We start from the raw sequence: 15,887 nt of genomic DNA, 5'->3' as shown, positions 1-15,887 counted from the left end.
AATGAGGTATATTGCTATTCCCTGTTTGGCCTTGCGCAGGTTAGTTCTCTAAGCCTTAATTTATTAATTGACCCATTTATTTATTTATCATGCCTAATTTAAATTTACGTTTATTTACTTTGTGTGTGTATCACGAACATGTGGTGTGTGGGTGTGTGTGTGTGTGTGTGTGTGTGTGTGTGTGTGTGTGTGAGAGAGAGAGAGAGAGAGAGAGAGAGAGAGAGAGAGAGAGAGAGAACATGTGTAGAGATGTCAAAGGTCATCTCATCCTTAATTTAAATTACTTTTATTTATTTTGTGTGCATATCAGGGGTGGTGTATGTGTGTGGGGGAGGTCAAAGAACAGCTTGACAGAGTTGGGAATAGGTTTGATTTTTTTCTTCTACCACTCAGGTCAACTTCCTGGTTGAGGGCTTGGTGGTAAGCACCTTTATCTACTGAGCCATTCTTGGTGGCTGCCACCATGAAGATTTTTTTTTTTTTTACAATGAGTAAATGAGAAGATGCATATTGCGATTGCCTAAAGAATATGTATGTGAAATGTGTATTCACAATGTATGTATGGGGAATTTAGACATAAATTATGTTGAAATTAGGGGTCAGACTCAGACAGCAGCTACGCCATCTGTAGGCTCCCTTTCGAAGAACAGAGGAAATGAGAAGTCAGCTTGCTCTAGGGCAGTAGGCTTTGGGTGTCCTGAGGTGATGAGCTGCTCTTGAGGTTTGGTGTTGATGGGGCAGTAAACACATCCCAGCAATCAGACTGTTTTTCAGACTCATTTCGAAGGCTGTAACTCATAATTCTCTAGCTAAGTTCTGCTGCCCTTTTCCTGATCAATACAACTTTCCACATAGCCATGGGACACTAGGGTGATCAACCCTCCATGTGTGGAGATGGACGGGTTTCCCAAGGAGAGATTTCAAAGCTAAAAGAATGCTCTGAACAAACTACGATGAATTGGTTTCTTTAATAAAAACTAGTGACCAATGCAATGCCACTTAGAGTCTCTCAGCTTGCGCAAATGGACCTGCTCCTTCTGGAATGTTCTTTCTGTTCATCTTCATTTAGTTAACTAAGAATGGCCTCCCTCCCTGGTAACTTCCCTCCTCTGGGCCTTTATAGTTGCTCTTTGATGTATCACACTTGATAACCCTGTCTTATGTCTTCCCTGCTTTTTCTAACTGGCTCTGGAGCTCCTTGGAGGGCTTTTCCTCAACTAAAAAATACGAAACATTTTCAATATATGCCCAATTAACCAATGTGTGTATCACAATGCTCAATACTCATTTTTTTTTTAAAAAACTGTTTCCCTCTTGCCCATTGAAGCAAATGTCACTCATCTCTTCCAAGCATTGTTGCAAGGTGGACATGTTTCTATCACATGGTCAAAGTTTCCCTCCCTCATTTTTCTGCTTTAAAAAACTGTAACCACAAGACTGCTGGAATCATCCATGGAACTGAAATATTCCTTTATTGTATGTTCACTGGGCACTCAGGTGTGTACTACTGTCGTCCCCCCCCTTTTATTTTTTTTGAGACAGGGTGTTTCTGTAGCTCTGGCTGTCCTGGAACTCACTCTGTAGACCAGGCTGGGCTTAAACTCAGAGATCCACCTGCTTCTGCCCCCTGAGTGCTGTGATAAAGGCATGCATGACCACTGCCGGGCTGGACGGTCACCTTCTTACAGGCAGTTTCTTCTGAAATGAATCCACACACAGTGAAGCTGTTGCTCTTAGTACCAGGCATCCTGAGACTTTCCCACCATCAGGAGTCTCTTTCCTTCACCCTGCCTCTTATTTATGGAGGATATCAAGACTTAGGAGACTTCTCACATTATAGCTTTTTTTTTTTCTCTTTAAAGAATTATTTTTTGAAATTACCAAATAAAAAGGTATGTACCTATCATGTACGATACAATGTTTTGGAATACATGTATATGGGAGGGGTGAATTGACCTTACTGGCATATACATTATCCCATGCATTTGCCATTTTCCCCCACAGTCTGGTCTTGGTTGAGTTCTTCCTCTTGAGTCATTTAATGTTTTCCTCCACACTGGAAGGGCTGTGTCTCTAATTCCACTATGGTTTGGCCTCACATTCTCCTTCACTGTCTTGGTCCAGAAGAGCTGCACAGCTCCATGATCATCAGTGATGTTGTGAGCAGTGTCTGTATCTTGCTTGGTCTTTATGGTAGTCTGTGATACAGGTAAGGCTGCTATAGCTCAGTGACAGGTCACCAAGACCAAGACTCGAATGCAGGGATCATTTCTCCCTCCCCATTCTTGCCTCTCAGAAAGACAGACATAAGACACAAGGACTCCTAGACATTTCAGATCTCTGAGCTCTCTTCAGAGGAGGTCCTGTTCACAGGAGTGGTTTCCACAGGCCTTGTTATCCCTTGCCAATGCACTCTAGGGACAGGATGGAGCCTGAGTGGGAGCTTGGGGTTGAGGCCTGCAAGGGTGGGGCATCGTGGCAGTGGAGAAAAACAGCACAATAAAAAAGTACCTATGTCCACAGCCTTGTTTCTCACGCTGCTCCATTATCTGTACATTGTAGTATAATACAACGGCAGAACACCACTATAAAACATCAGAGAACCCCCATAAACACTAGGAAAATATGTCGTGTGTGTGTGTGTGTGTGTGTGTGTGTGTGTGTGTGTGTCTCAGCTCCCACTTCTCTCTTTAAACAGTTCCCGTGTCCCACTCTATCTCTCTTCCTCCTTCTCTGCTTCTGCCTGGCATGCCTGAAGTTGTCAATGTCTCTTAAGTTTCTAGAGAAACACTCCAGGGGATAAAGCCCCTCTCAGCTCTGTGAGTGGAGCAGATGGCCTGAGACGCATCCAGCTGGGCCCTGCCTAGGGAAAAAGGAGCGCAAAAGTGACAAAGGAAATTTTATCACGGGGAGAAGTCCTTTGGGGACAGGAATATAAACCACAGGTAGAACTTGTAAGAAAAGAGGTGGAAGGGCTGGACAGGAACTTATTTTATTACTATTATCTTCGTCGTCGTCGTCGTCATCATCATCATCATTTGAGGAGGGATGCGGGTCCCAGGCCGATCTTATCTGCTAGGACCTGTCCTTTTCAGTGGCTAGGGCCTATCCTCCGGAAAAGGCTGGGCGGGTGGCCTTCCAAGTCGAAAGGCAAGGCCTGGAGGGCCTCGGAGGGCGGAGTTAGCCCGCTCCTGGGGTGTGTCTGCCACCTAGTGGTAAATTCTGGGTAAAGCTGCTTTCTGAAGTCTACTTTGAATATTCTAGGTCAATCTGGTTTAGTAATTCACGCTGGATTTGAAATTAGAAAATCCAGTTTCACGGTCTGTGTCGCTAGATACAACATTGCAGAAATACTTCCCTCAATGTGAAGATTTCAGAGAATTAAGACTTTCTAACCTTTGGACCATTTAAAGGATTTATGTATTTGCGCATTCATCTCACTGTGTGAGGGTGTCTCAATTAAACTGTGAGATTTCATGGAGGGTAGAACATTTTAGTAAGACTATACAAGTTTTAGAGGATGCCGGATGTCAGGATCCAGATGCCTGACTTAACTGAGAGGTGGTTAGCAGGAGGGCATAAAGATGGTCTCAGGAGGAAGCTGGCGTAGTAACCGGCAGCCAGGCCTCCCCGGATCTTATAGACTATGCCGTATTATGAGAATCTTAATAAAAGTTCACGTCCACGCATGTGTAGTAAACTGTTACAAAAGTGTTTCCCCGGGTATAAACTACATTGGTGACAACAGTTCTGCGGGCTTGGGGTAGAGGATTTTAATAGGTGTATCCAGGAAGGAGGGTGGGCTGGGCGAGAGCTGTCTGTATACTTTTGTTGTTCAAGATACCCTGGGTGGACAGAGCTTGATTTAGATGTTTATTGATGTGTCTGGCTCAAGATCTGAACATGCCTCAAGGGCTGAAGATGCTGTTGTGATACAGATGTACTTTGCCTCTAAGGGTTTGTGATCTGGAAACTTGGTCCCCAGTGTAGCAGTGCTAAGAGGTCAGGTCTAGCAGGATGCTGCTAGGTACTTGGGAGCACTGTGCTTGGAAAGGATGAATGCCGTTCTCAGGAGACCATCGTTAGCTCTAGGGAGATGACGGTTTGTGAAAAGCAAGAGTGGCCATTCCTTTCTCTCTGGCTTCCGGTTTGCAGTGTGATCTCTCAAATGTGTTCCTGTCGTTCTTTCTTCTAGCATAGTGTAACATGGCCTTCAACAGAGTCTGAGTTGATGGGGGAACATCCAGAGATCTTGGAGACCATGCCGCAGTGCCTTCTGGGAACTCTATAAGCCATCTCAGAGACAAGCCTTCACCTTCACACCTGCCAATAGATGCTGCACATGCCCAGCTCACTGGATAGTTCCGTGTCTAAGACGTCTGGGGTCCACCCACTGAGTCTTTTCTCTTTCCAACATTACTATTTTGTTTAGGAAAATATTGTTTTATTTGGACAAACAGTCTAACCTGAAGTAAGAAAACAGTCAACGTGTCTGTGACTAAACTTGACTTAGTCAGGATTTCTATTGCTGCCATGAAACACCATGAGCAAAAGCAAGTTGGGAAGAAAAGGGTTTGTTTGGTTTACACTTCTACATTGTAGTCTACCATTGAAGGAAGCCAGGACAGGAACTCAATCAGATTAAGCTCCTGCCTCCTAGAGGCAGGAGCTGACCCAGACGCCATGGAGGAGAACTGCTTACCGCTTGTTCATCACAGCTTGCTCAGCCTGCTTAAAGAGCCCAGGACCACCAGTCCGGGAGGGGCCCCACCCATAGTGAGTTGGGCTCTCCCCCTTCAATCACTAATTAAGAAAATATCCTACAGGTGGATATCATGAAGAAATTTTCTCAATTGAGGTTTCCTCCTTTTTGATGACTTGAGCTTGTGTCAAGTTGCTATAAAACTAGCCAGCATAGATTTTTTTTTTTTTTTTTTTTGAGACAGGGTTTCTCTGTGTAGCCCTAGCTGTCCTGGAACTTGCTTTGTAGACCAGGCTGGCCTTGAACTCACTGAGATCTACCTGCCTCTGCCTCCCAAGTGCTGGAATTAAAGGTGTGTGCCACCACTGCTGGCCCAACTTGGCAAGCATAGAATTCTTTAAGGGGGATGTCTGTTAAATAGAATGTCACTAATGCAGCTGCAGTGTGCCAGGACAGGCTCTGGGGAAGCCCATTTGAATGAGAAGAGTCCTAAGGGTAACAGTCATATATGCTGAGAAGCAGCCAACAGGAAGATACAACACAATACAAAGAACACAATGTTGTACAAGGGACTCAACCTATAGAACGGAAGCCACATAGATGTATGATTTTTAGTTTGTCATTTACACTGCTTTACATGTGTGCCTAGGACAGAGTGGAAGGTAGTAGTCAACAACATGGGTTCAGTGAACAAAACAGCTACAGCATGTCTTCAAGAGGAAGAAAAAGGATTCTAGAAATTCAAGGAGTCTTTTAATGCCTTCTCCAGTTTTTGGCCAGATTGGAGGACAAAGCCGGTTAAGTAGGGCGATTAAGAACTGCACTTAGTAGTTGGAGGTAAGTTGGGTATCATATCATATCCTGTTCCATTATCTTTATTGGTTGTGTTCAAGATGGTCTCTCTTTGTAGCCTAGGCTCTTCCACTTGCTGTCATCCCAAATCTATCTCCCAAGTGCTGGGATTGCAGACGTGCAACACCGCACCTGGCCTGTGTAGTCATCTCTGCAATAGCTTTGAAAGTATGAAGATTGATTTTTTTGGCGTTTAATCTGGTTCAAAAAAATACCTCTCCTGAAAATCAGAAGAGCAATTCAGGACAGCGTGGTGGGAGTGCTAACCTACTTAATTAACGAGGTCATTCGTTTTGCTAAGGATACCATCACTGCTGTGGGTAGCACTTCTTAGAGTGCCTTACAACCCAAAGGATGGGCACTTTCTGCTTAGCTTTTATAGACTTCATCCTACCACACAGGACCATTAGCCAGCGTTAATTGACATTCATGTGTCCTTTCACATAATTTCTCTGTGGACCTATTTGAACCAAGCTGTCTTCCCTGGTGAAGGTTTCAAACTAGATTAGACAATGTCAGCCTGTGGCTGCAGTGTCCCAGACCCTTGCTGTAAGTATAATAATGAAACTAATAGGGACAATGTCCTGAGAACTCCCCCAGATTTATAGAGGATATGATACTGGGACTTGATGGTTATGTTTGCCAAGCCAGTTTCTGTACAGTCCAAGTAGGTAGACTTGGTAATTTGGAGCCATTCTGGAGCCTTTCTTTATGTCTGCAAGGCCCTAAAAAGTCTAACAGAGGGCAAAAAACAATGTTTCTAAAGAGCAGAAAGAAAAATTCACTAAGTCCTACATCTTGCAGGCAACAGGAAGTTGACTGAGACACACTAAGAAAAGCTGAAGCAAAAGAGACCTCAAAGCCCACCCCCACGGTGACACACTTCCTCTAACAAGGCCATACCCACTCCAAAAAAAAAAAAAAAAGCCATATCTCCTAGTAAGTGCTACTCCTGATGAGATTATGGGGGTTTATTAGATTCAAGCTACCACATTCCACTCCCTGGTCCCCATAAGCTTGCAAAATTATCACAATACAAAATACATTGAATCCAACTTCAAAAGTTCCCATACTCTATCATAGTCTCAACATTGTTTAAAAGTTCAAAGTCTCTTCTGAGATTCATGCAATCGCTTAACTGTAATCCCCTATAAAATCAAAATCAGGAAACATTACATACTTCCGACATATAATGGCACAGGACATATGTTACTATTCCAAAATGTATGGAAGGGAGCATAGTGAGGAAATCCTGGACCAAAGCAAGACAGAAAACCAGCTGGGCAAACTCCAAACTCTGCATCTCCATGTCTGATGTCCAAACACTCTTCAGCTCTCCAACTCTCTTCAGCTTTGTTGACTGCAACAGCCTTCTTTCTCTTGGGCTGGTTCTATTCCCTGTTAGTAGCTCTCCCCAGCAGGTATCCCATGACTCCGGCATCTCTAACATCTTGGGTTCTCCAAGGCAATTCAGGCTTCAACTTCATAGCTTCACACAATGGCCTCTCCAGGTCTCCATTCAGAGACACCCCTGTCACATGCCTGGCCTCAGAGGCTTTCTTCCACAACTCCTTTCTTCTGTTCTTAACTCTAAAGCCAGAACCACATGAGTGAAGCTGCCAAGTTCAGTCGCTTGCTGGGACTGGAACATGCCCCCTTCTCAATTACATCTTCATTGACTTTCTGTTTTTCATGGCCTAAGCTTAGCTGTCCTAAGACTTGCTCTATAGAGAAGACTGGCCTCAAACTCAGAGATCTGCCAACCTCTGCCTTCCAAAAGAGTGCTAGGATTAAAGGTGTGCACCACCACACCTGGCTTTTTCTTTAGTTTCTTTTTACAAGCTGGAAATTTAGCTGGGTGGGATTTTGCCCTGAGATCACTACTCCCATTGTTCTATTTTTAAATCTGATTACCTCCTTGAACATAGAATTTAGCTCTGTTCCACTTCCTGGTACTCCTTTTTTCTTTAAAATTCACATTTTGTAATTTACCCTGCTCAGCTTCCTCCTTTTCATTATAAATCTTCATTAGAGTTAACACTAGTAACCACAAAACAGAGTCTATAGTAGGCTGTTTTAAGATTTTCCTCTGCCAACAGAATTAATTCAAAACTCTTCACTTTAGTCTCAGGCAGACTCTTTGGACAAGGGCAAAAGGCAGCCACTTCCTTCACCATAATATCACAAGAATGGTCTCTAGGCAACATACTAAAATTCTTCTCCTCTGAAACCTCTTGAGCCAGCTCTCCACAGTTCAAATAACTGTTAGCAGTGCTTTCTTCCATGTTCCTACTACTGTGGCCCATTAAACAGCGCTTAAAGCAATCAACTGCTTTTCTAATCCATAGTCTCAAAGTCCATATTGCTCCAGACAAAAACATGGTCAGGCCTATCACAGCAATACCCCAGTCCCTGGCACCAAGTTCAAGCAGTCAAAATAAATCCACATTCCTTAAGTTACTTTTGTCAAATCAACAGGGAAGGCAACCAAGGCATACAGTATAGGTAGGTATTCTAGAACTCCCTGGAGGCTCAATGTCTTCTCTGATTTCTGCAACTTTTGTTTCTGCCTGCCTGGTTGATAATCCTCTGGCTTGAGGGACTGAACAAGTTGAATGAAGACAGTGGAGTGAGCGTCCAGGAGTTGCTATTTTTGACCTTCTGTCATTGCTGTGATGAAACATCATGACCAAAGAAACTGGGAAGGAAAGGGTTTATTTGGCTTACATTTCCACATTATCATCAAAGGAAGTCAGGACAGAAACTCAAGCAGAGCAGGAATCTGGAGACAGGAGCTGGTTCACAGGCCACGGAAAGATACTGCTTCCTGGCTTGTCCTCATGGTTTGCTCAGCCTGGACCACCAGCCCAATGATGGTACCACCCACAATGGGCTGAATCCTCCTGAATTGATCACTAATTTTAAAAATGACCTACAGCTGGATTTTATGGAGGCTTTTCTCAATTGAGGCTCCCTCCTTTTTAATGACTCTAGCTGTGTCAAATTGACATAAAACTTGCCAGTACAGGCAGAAATGTCATGTGGACCTCAACAAGGCCAGCAACTTCCCAGAGACCTCCACAGCTGAGGGCTTCAGATTAGCTTTACAATCCTTTAACTATGACTTTTTACTCATAACTTACCCTAAGGTACTTTTGAATTAATACCGTGGCCCCACAATATTTGTCAATTAGTCACACCTGGAATAATGTAGCCTTCACCTTAACACTCCAAGGTGTTTCCCAGAACCAACAACCAATTCTACTGTTCTCCAGGCATCCCTGAGGATCTAGATTTCTTTAATTCTGTGTTAACCACCTTAAAACCTTAGAGTCAGCTCCACAAGACAGTTCCCCCTTATATGCCAACCACAAGTCTGGGCCACTAGTGCTTTGAGTGATTAGTTCTTTATTTTATTTTTTCAATTAAAAGTTGAAATTAAAATATAGTTACAACTATATATCTTGACTGGTCCATTCTAAATTGGGAGTTCCTATTGTTCTCGGACACTTTGCCAGAATGGGCTAAACAACCCAGTGAAACCCTTTATTTACATTTACATAGTTATTGGGAAGGATTCCATTCAGGGGCAGATGGGATAGATGTATAGGTGGGATAATGAAGGAGGCTGAGGGCCTCTGTGACTCAGGGTGTGTCACTCTCTCAGCAATTCCAAGGTCCACCAACTGGAAAGATCTCTGAACCTCACTGTTGAGACATTGTATGTATGTGTGTATGCATGTATGTATGTATGTATGTATGTGTGTGTGTATGTATGTATGTATATATTTGTGGTGTGTGTGTGTGTGTGTGTGTGTGTGTGTGTGTTGCAAAGGAGCCCTAGGACTGTGGCTCTCAAACATCATCCTACATTAAAACAGAGTTGCTGGGGTGGGGTAGGGTAGGGGGCAGCGGGGGTGTGGTTTGTCTACTCAGAAGTCTCTTCCAAAAGGTAAGCCAGATGAAGGTGTAGACGCTCCACTCTCAGGACAAGCCCACAGCCCTAGCCAGTCTTATGTGCTAGTGGTCTAGAGCTTCACCTCCTTTCACAGGAGTTGGTGACACAGTCATTTTGTAGGTAACTGTGGTTGATGGGCCAGCGGAGGGAGAAATCCCATTGTTATACTATGTGCCTTGGAGAGCAGTGGCCAGACGCTGTCATGAGAGAGAAACAATTCTTAAAAGCTCAGCTTCCTCAGGGGCCTGAGACCAGGGAGTGAGAGAAGACCCCGAAAGGCTGTAGCGGAGAAAGGAAGGCCCACTCTGATGGGCCTCCAGAGGCTGGCTCTGAAAAGGAGAGATAGACAGGAGAGACAGATAGACAGCCCAATGGACCAGAACAGGCATCACCCACTGAGAATCACTTGAAGCTTGATGGAGCTGAGCTTGAGGCAGGTGGACCAATCAATTCTGGAATTACTTACCCATCATTCACTATTTTACAGACCGAGAACACGGAAGTTCCTAGGGTGTCCAAGAAGTCCTCCAAAGCTGCATTCCTTCACCTGAGTGATTAAAACCCAGGAGACCTTTAAAGTAGGGAGGCGGGTCCTCTGCCTAAACTGACCTCAGTAGTGAGGTTGCCTCCACACTCCCAGTGCACCCAGGAGACACCTCCAAGCTAAAATAGCCTTCCCTGGGGCGTGGTAGTGGGTGGGTATGATTTGGGGAGTCCGAAGAAGGGCTCAGTTTACAGATGTAAAACTGAGTGTGGCCACGAGAGGGCACTGATCTACTGTAGTAGTAGCAGCAGACATTAGAAACGACTCAATAGCCCACAGTTCATTTTCCTCCCACATCCAAACACAACTATTGTTTGGATACTTCCCCACGCTGCGAGGAAGTAGCTCTTTCAACGTCTCATTTCTTTTAAATCCTACGGGTTCCTTTTGCTTCCATGTGTGGCAGAATTTTTATTCTATCGTACCTTTGAACTTTGATGTCTTATTCCCTTTCATAAGTAACATTCAGGCAATGTTATTTATACATTTTTTTTAATTCTTAGGCAATGTTTTCTGTTCCGTAATAGTTTTCTTCCTTCCCCTATGTATCTTCTCCACCTCAACCATTTTGAATAGCATTTTCACTTTACTTTGGCTCCAAAAAATACCACTATGCTTTTAATTATTCTTTCTTACATTTGTCTAATTTTGATTTTGAACGTTTTTACACTTGGAAAATTTTTAAAAAGATTTACTTATCTTTATTTTATTTAGAGTCTTGCCTGCATAGATCTCTGTGGACCACGCTTATTCAGTACTCTCAGAGTCCAGAAGAGGGCATCAGATCCCCTGGAACTGCAGTTGCAGGCAGTTGTGAGCTACCTTGTGGGGGCTGGGAATTGAATCCAGGTCTTTAGGCATGCTAAGCAACCGCACTAGGACTGAATTACACCCCCCATCCTTGGAAATATTTCATTTTAAAGATTTATTTATTTATTTATATTTTACAGATATGTGTGCAGATGTCTTTGGAGGCCAGAAGAGAGCATCTGTTCCCTCCCAGCTGGGGTTACAGGCAGTTGTGAACCATCTGATGTGGGTGCTGGCAACTGAACCTCGGTCCTTTAGAAGAGCAGACAATGCTCTTCACCACTGAGCCATCTTCCCAGCCCAGAGAAGTATTTTATTGTAGTTGAGATTCTACCAAGCAGAAGGAAAAAAACAAAACAAAACAACAAACAAACAAAAATCAGGGGTAAATTACAGGCTGCAGAAACAATACACCCAAATATTAATATAGAAAAAGTAAATGAGCATGACCATAACATCCAAGAACTCTGGGACAAGACTGAGAGAAGAAACTGAAGAAACCGTGGGACAGAATAAGGTGCTTAAATAAACACTAAAGGCAGAGAGAATCTAGTCAGTGAAATTATGGCAGGAGATTCCATAAATCTAGAGAAAGAAATAGACATTCAAGTGTAAGTAGCATTTAAAACCCCAAATAGATATGAACAGAGAAGAGCCTTCCCTCAACGTGTGATAGTCATGTTGACAAAAATATGACACAAAGAAACAACATCAGAAGCTGCAAGGGGGAAAGCCTACTGTCCACACAGGCAGAAGCAGAAGACTAACATCAGATCGCTTGTTAGCAATCCTCAAAGCCAGGGTGAGACGATGATAATATGTCTATCAGATCCTTAAAGTAAAGAACTATCAACCTGGATTGCTACAAACAGCAAAGCTACCTTTTAAAACTGATGGAGAAATGTGGACATGCCAAGTCAAACACAAGCCCAGGCAGTTCATGACTATCAAGCCGTCACTGCAGACGACACCTACAGGAATGCCATGCACAGAGTAGGAAGACAATCTTGATCACAAGAGCACTGGGAGGAATCCATTATGATCAACACACTAAACTATCAGAGCTCTAATCCTACTGGAGACAGGAGAAAAATCTCACCAACCAGAAAAACAACCAACAAAATTACAGGGACTAGAAATCATCCCTCTGCAGTAACCATAAATGAAAATGGCCTCAACTCATCAGTAAAGAGACACGGTCTTCCTGATTGGGTCAAAGACCTGGGTCCAACCTTTGTTGTCACCAAGACATATACCTTACTAGAAATAGACAAAGGTGGAAAAAAGTCTGTCAAAAGAACCCAAACCAAAATGACAGTGTCTTAGTTAGGGTCTCCATTGCTGTGATGAAAACACCAGGACCATAAGCAACTTGTGAAGAGAAGGTTTACTTCATCCTAAAACTTACAGTCCATTATGAAGGGAAGTCAGGACGAGAACTTAAGGTGGGAACCTGGAGGCAGGAACTGATGCAGAGGTGTGAAGGAGTGCTGTTTATTGGCTTGTTCTCCATGGCTTGCTCAGCTTGATTTCTTAAATATCCAAGGATGCCCAGGACTGTCTAGTGGTGGTACCATCTGCCATGAGCTGGGCCCTCCCACAACAATCATTAGTCAGCAAAATGCCTCACAGACAACCTGATGGAGGTGTTTCCCCAGCTGAGGTTCCCCTTTCTACAGATGACTCTAGCTTATGTCAAGTTGATTAAAAACCTAGCTAGCATACAGAGCTGTTATGATATCTGCTAAAGTCTATTGCAAATCCAAGTCAGCCAGAAGAGATAAAGAACATCATTACATTTTAATAAAGAAACAATTCCTTAAGACACTATAACTAAGCCTGGCAGTGGTGGCGCACACCTTTAATCACAGCACTCAGGAGACAGAGGCAGGTGAATCTCTGTAAGTTCGAGGCCAGCTGACTCGAGGAAAAAAAAGGTTTAACTATTGTAAGTATATCAGCATCAGGTTTTGGGGTTCCGAAAACAAAAAGAAGCCAAAACCACTCATGGATAAAAAAGGTCATAGGTTCTGATACAATAATACTGGGTGATTCCAATACTCCATTCTCATCTCTCTACAGATCATCCAAACTGAAAATCAACAAAGAAACCTCAGAATTAAGCTGCAATATAGGTTCATATGAACTTAAGAAACAGACTATATTTCAGCAACCCATGGGACCTTCTTAAAAATAGATGACATGTAGGTCACAAAATAAGCCTCAATAAGTAGAAAAGAATTGAAATATTCTCAGATCCTAGTTCAAAAAAGCAGACATCAACAGCAAGAAAAATTGTTGGTCAAGAAAAAATTGTTGGTCAAGAAACTAGACCAACACATGGAGACTGAACCACTGTGACATCAAAATCAGGGAATCAGGGAGAAATGTTAAAAGTTCCTAGAATAAATTGAAAATGAAAGCACAATCTACCAGCACCTATTCAACAGAGCTAAAGCAGCTATAGAAGAATAGTTTAGGGGATGAAGAGATGGCTCAGAGAGTAAAAGCATGGTCCTCTTCCAGAGGACCTGGGTTTGATTTTTCAACACTCACATAGGAGATCTGAGAGTTCTAATAGCAAAAGCAGTCCTTAACAGAAGGAGCAATGTTGGAGGTACCATAACACCTGATGCCAAATTATATTACAGAGCCACAGTAACAAAACAGCATGGTACCAGCACCACACAGGCCTGGAGACAAATGGGATAGCATAGAGTTCCCAGAGATAAACCCATACAGTTACAACCACCTAATTAAAAAAATTTAAATAACATTTTATTTATTCTTTGAAATTTCATACATGTATACAGTGTATTTTGATCATATCCATCCTTCTGGCTCCCTCCATCTTTCTTGGAATACTTTAAGCCATCTTTCTCCCAGCCTCATATCCTGTTTTTTTTTTAAAATGTCATTAATAACTCCTAGAGTCCAATTAGTGCTGACCATATGCACATGGGTGAGGCAAAAAGCTGTTAACAACATGTGTTGCAGAAAAGACAACGTCTTTACTAAATGGTTCTGAGAAGCTTGATTTCCACACATTGATGAAGGACACTTGGTATCTTGCTCCTGTGCAGAAGGTTCAACTGAAAAACAGACCAGAGGACATAGCATGAGATCCACAAATCAAATCCGAAACTGCTGAAGGAAAACACAAGAAAAACACTTCAAGATCTAGACTTAGACAAAGCTTTTCTGAACAGGGCTCCCGGCACTACCGGAAATAATCCTAAGAGTTGGCAAATGGGATTATATGAAGTTAGAAGTCTGCTGCCCAGCAAAGGAAGTGGTAACCAGGGTGAAGAGATAGTATACAGAATGTGAGAAAATCTTTACCAACTACGCATCAGACAAGGGATTAATGTCTGTCATATATATAAAACTGTAAAAGTTCAACATCAAAACCACAAAGCATCCAACCAATGTATGAGGCAATGAACTGATTAGACAGTTCTTAAAGCAAGAAATACAAATGGACAACAAATCTTGAAACGGTATTAGGCATCCTTAGCCACCTGGAAAATGGAAACTGCTTTGCGAGTCTGTCTCACCCCAGTCATCAAGAAAACAGATGGCAACAGTTGTGACAAGGTTAGATAGGAGAGAGGAACCCTCAGAGGGCAGGTAGTGTAAATGTTCACAACTACAGTGGACATCAGTATGGAAGTTATTTAAAAAACTGAAAACCCAACTACCATGACTCAGCTATAGCACTCCTGTGTGTATACTTGAAAGATTGGGAGTCAACATACCACAGAGCTATCTCTTCACCCATGTTTATTGCTATACTATCCACAATAGCCAGGAAATGGAACCAGGCAAAATATCCATCAATGGACTGGATGGATAAGGAAAATGTGTTACATACACATTTTCCTTATAGAATTATAGGCATCCATAAAAATAAACGAAATAATGAGATTTGCAGGAAAATAGATGCAACTGAAAATCATTATGTTAAGCAAAATAAGCCAGTCCCAGAGTGACAAACACTGAATGTTTTACTTCACATACAAAACCTAAATTTAAAATTATATATGGCAATGAAAAATTAGATGTTGTGATAATGGAAGAAAGAGGGTTAAAAAAGATGACTCAGTGGATAAGTTTTGTTGCTAAACTTAGGACTTGAGTTCAATCCCCCAGACCCACATGGCGAGAAGAAAGAACCTACTCTTGCAAGTTGTCCTCTGACCTCCTTATTTGTGTCATGGTACATGTGTGCGTATGAATACATACAAATAAACAAGTAAATGAATAAACATAATAAAAACTATATGTGTGTGTGTGTACATCCATGTGTGCTTGTGGGTCACAAAAGTGGAACAGGGGTCGTGAGAGTGGAAGAAGACAAGTAAGGGGAAGAGGAATGTTTCTACAACTCATGTTAAAAGGAGGCAGGAGAGATCAACGGGGGAGAGAGAGATCCAGCTGGAGGTGTGGAATAGGGAGGACAGTGGGGGAGGTAACCAATCGATAACCAAGTTTGATGACTCATATATGAAGATGCCACGTTGAAACCCAGTATTTTCTATGCTAAAGTAAAAGTTTAAAAAATAAAGCAAAAACTAAAATGGATACAAGTCAAACAAACAACAACAACAACTACAACAAACCCATTGAACAGTGCTGGTGCCCATCCTCAGGGTTTCAGTAATGAAAGAATTACCAATACAGAGTCAGGTAAAAATATAAGCGTATTTATTAGGGAGATGCCTTACTTACAGAGCGACCTAGCCAGCCGGCAGGGCAGGAGTAAGTATAGCAAGCCTAGGATGAAAAGGAAGAAGGGAATTCCACATGCGCACCCCTCACTCTTAAACCTTCCCTACATCACCCTGACCACGCCCTCACAGGTGTGGTCAGGCATACCTGTAACCAGCCCCTAGCAGGCATGGTTATGGTGTCCCCTACATTTCAGTTTAGGAGGTCTGAGGGGGGACGGTGCATTTCCAACAAGTATGTTGATACACCAAGAGTGAACAGCCTTCAGAGAGCCTCCCTTTGCTTTTCTT

Source organism: Cricetulus griseus, chromosome 7 (assembly GCF_003668045.3).
Source record: "Cricetulus griseus strain 17A/GY chromosome 7, alternate assembly CriGri-PICRH-1.0, whole genome shotgun sequence".
Classification (NCBI taxonomy): Eukaryota; Metazoa; Chordata; class Mammalia; order Rodentia; family Cricetidae; genus Cricetulus; species Cricetulus griseus.
Note: the sequence above shows the minus strand (reverse complement) of the source record.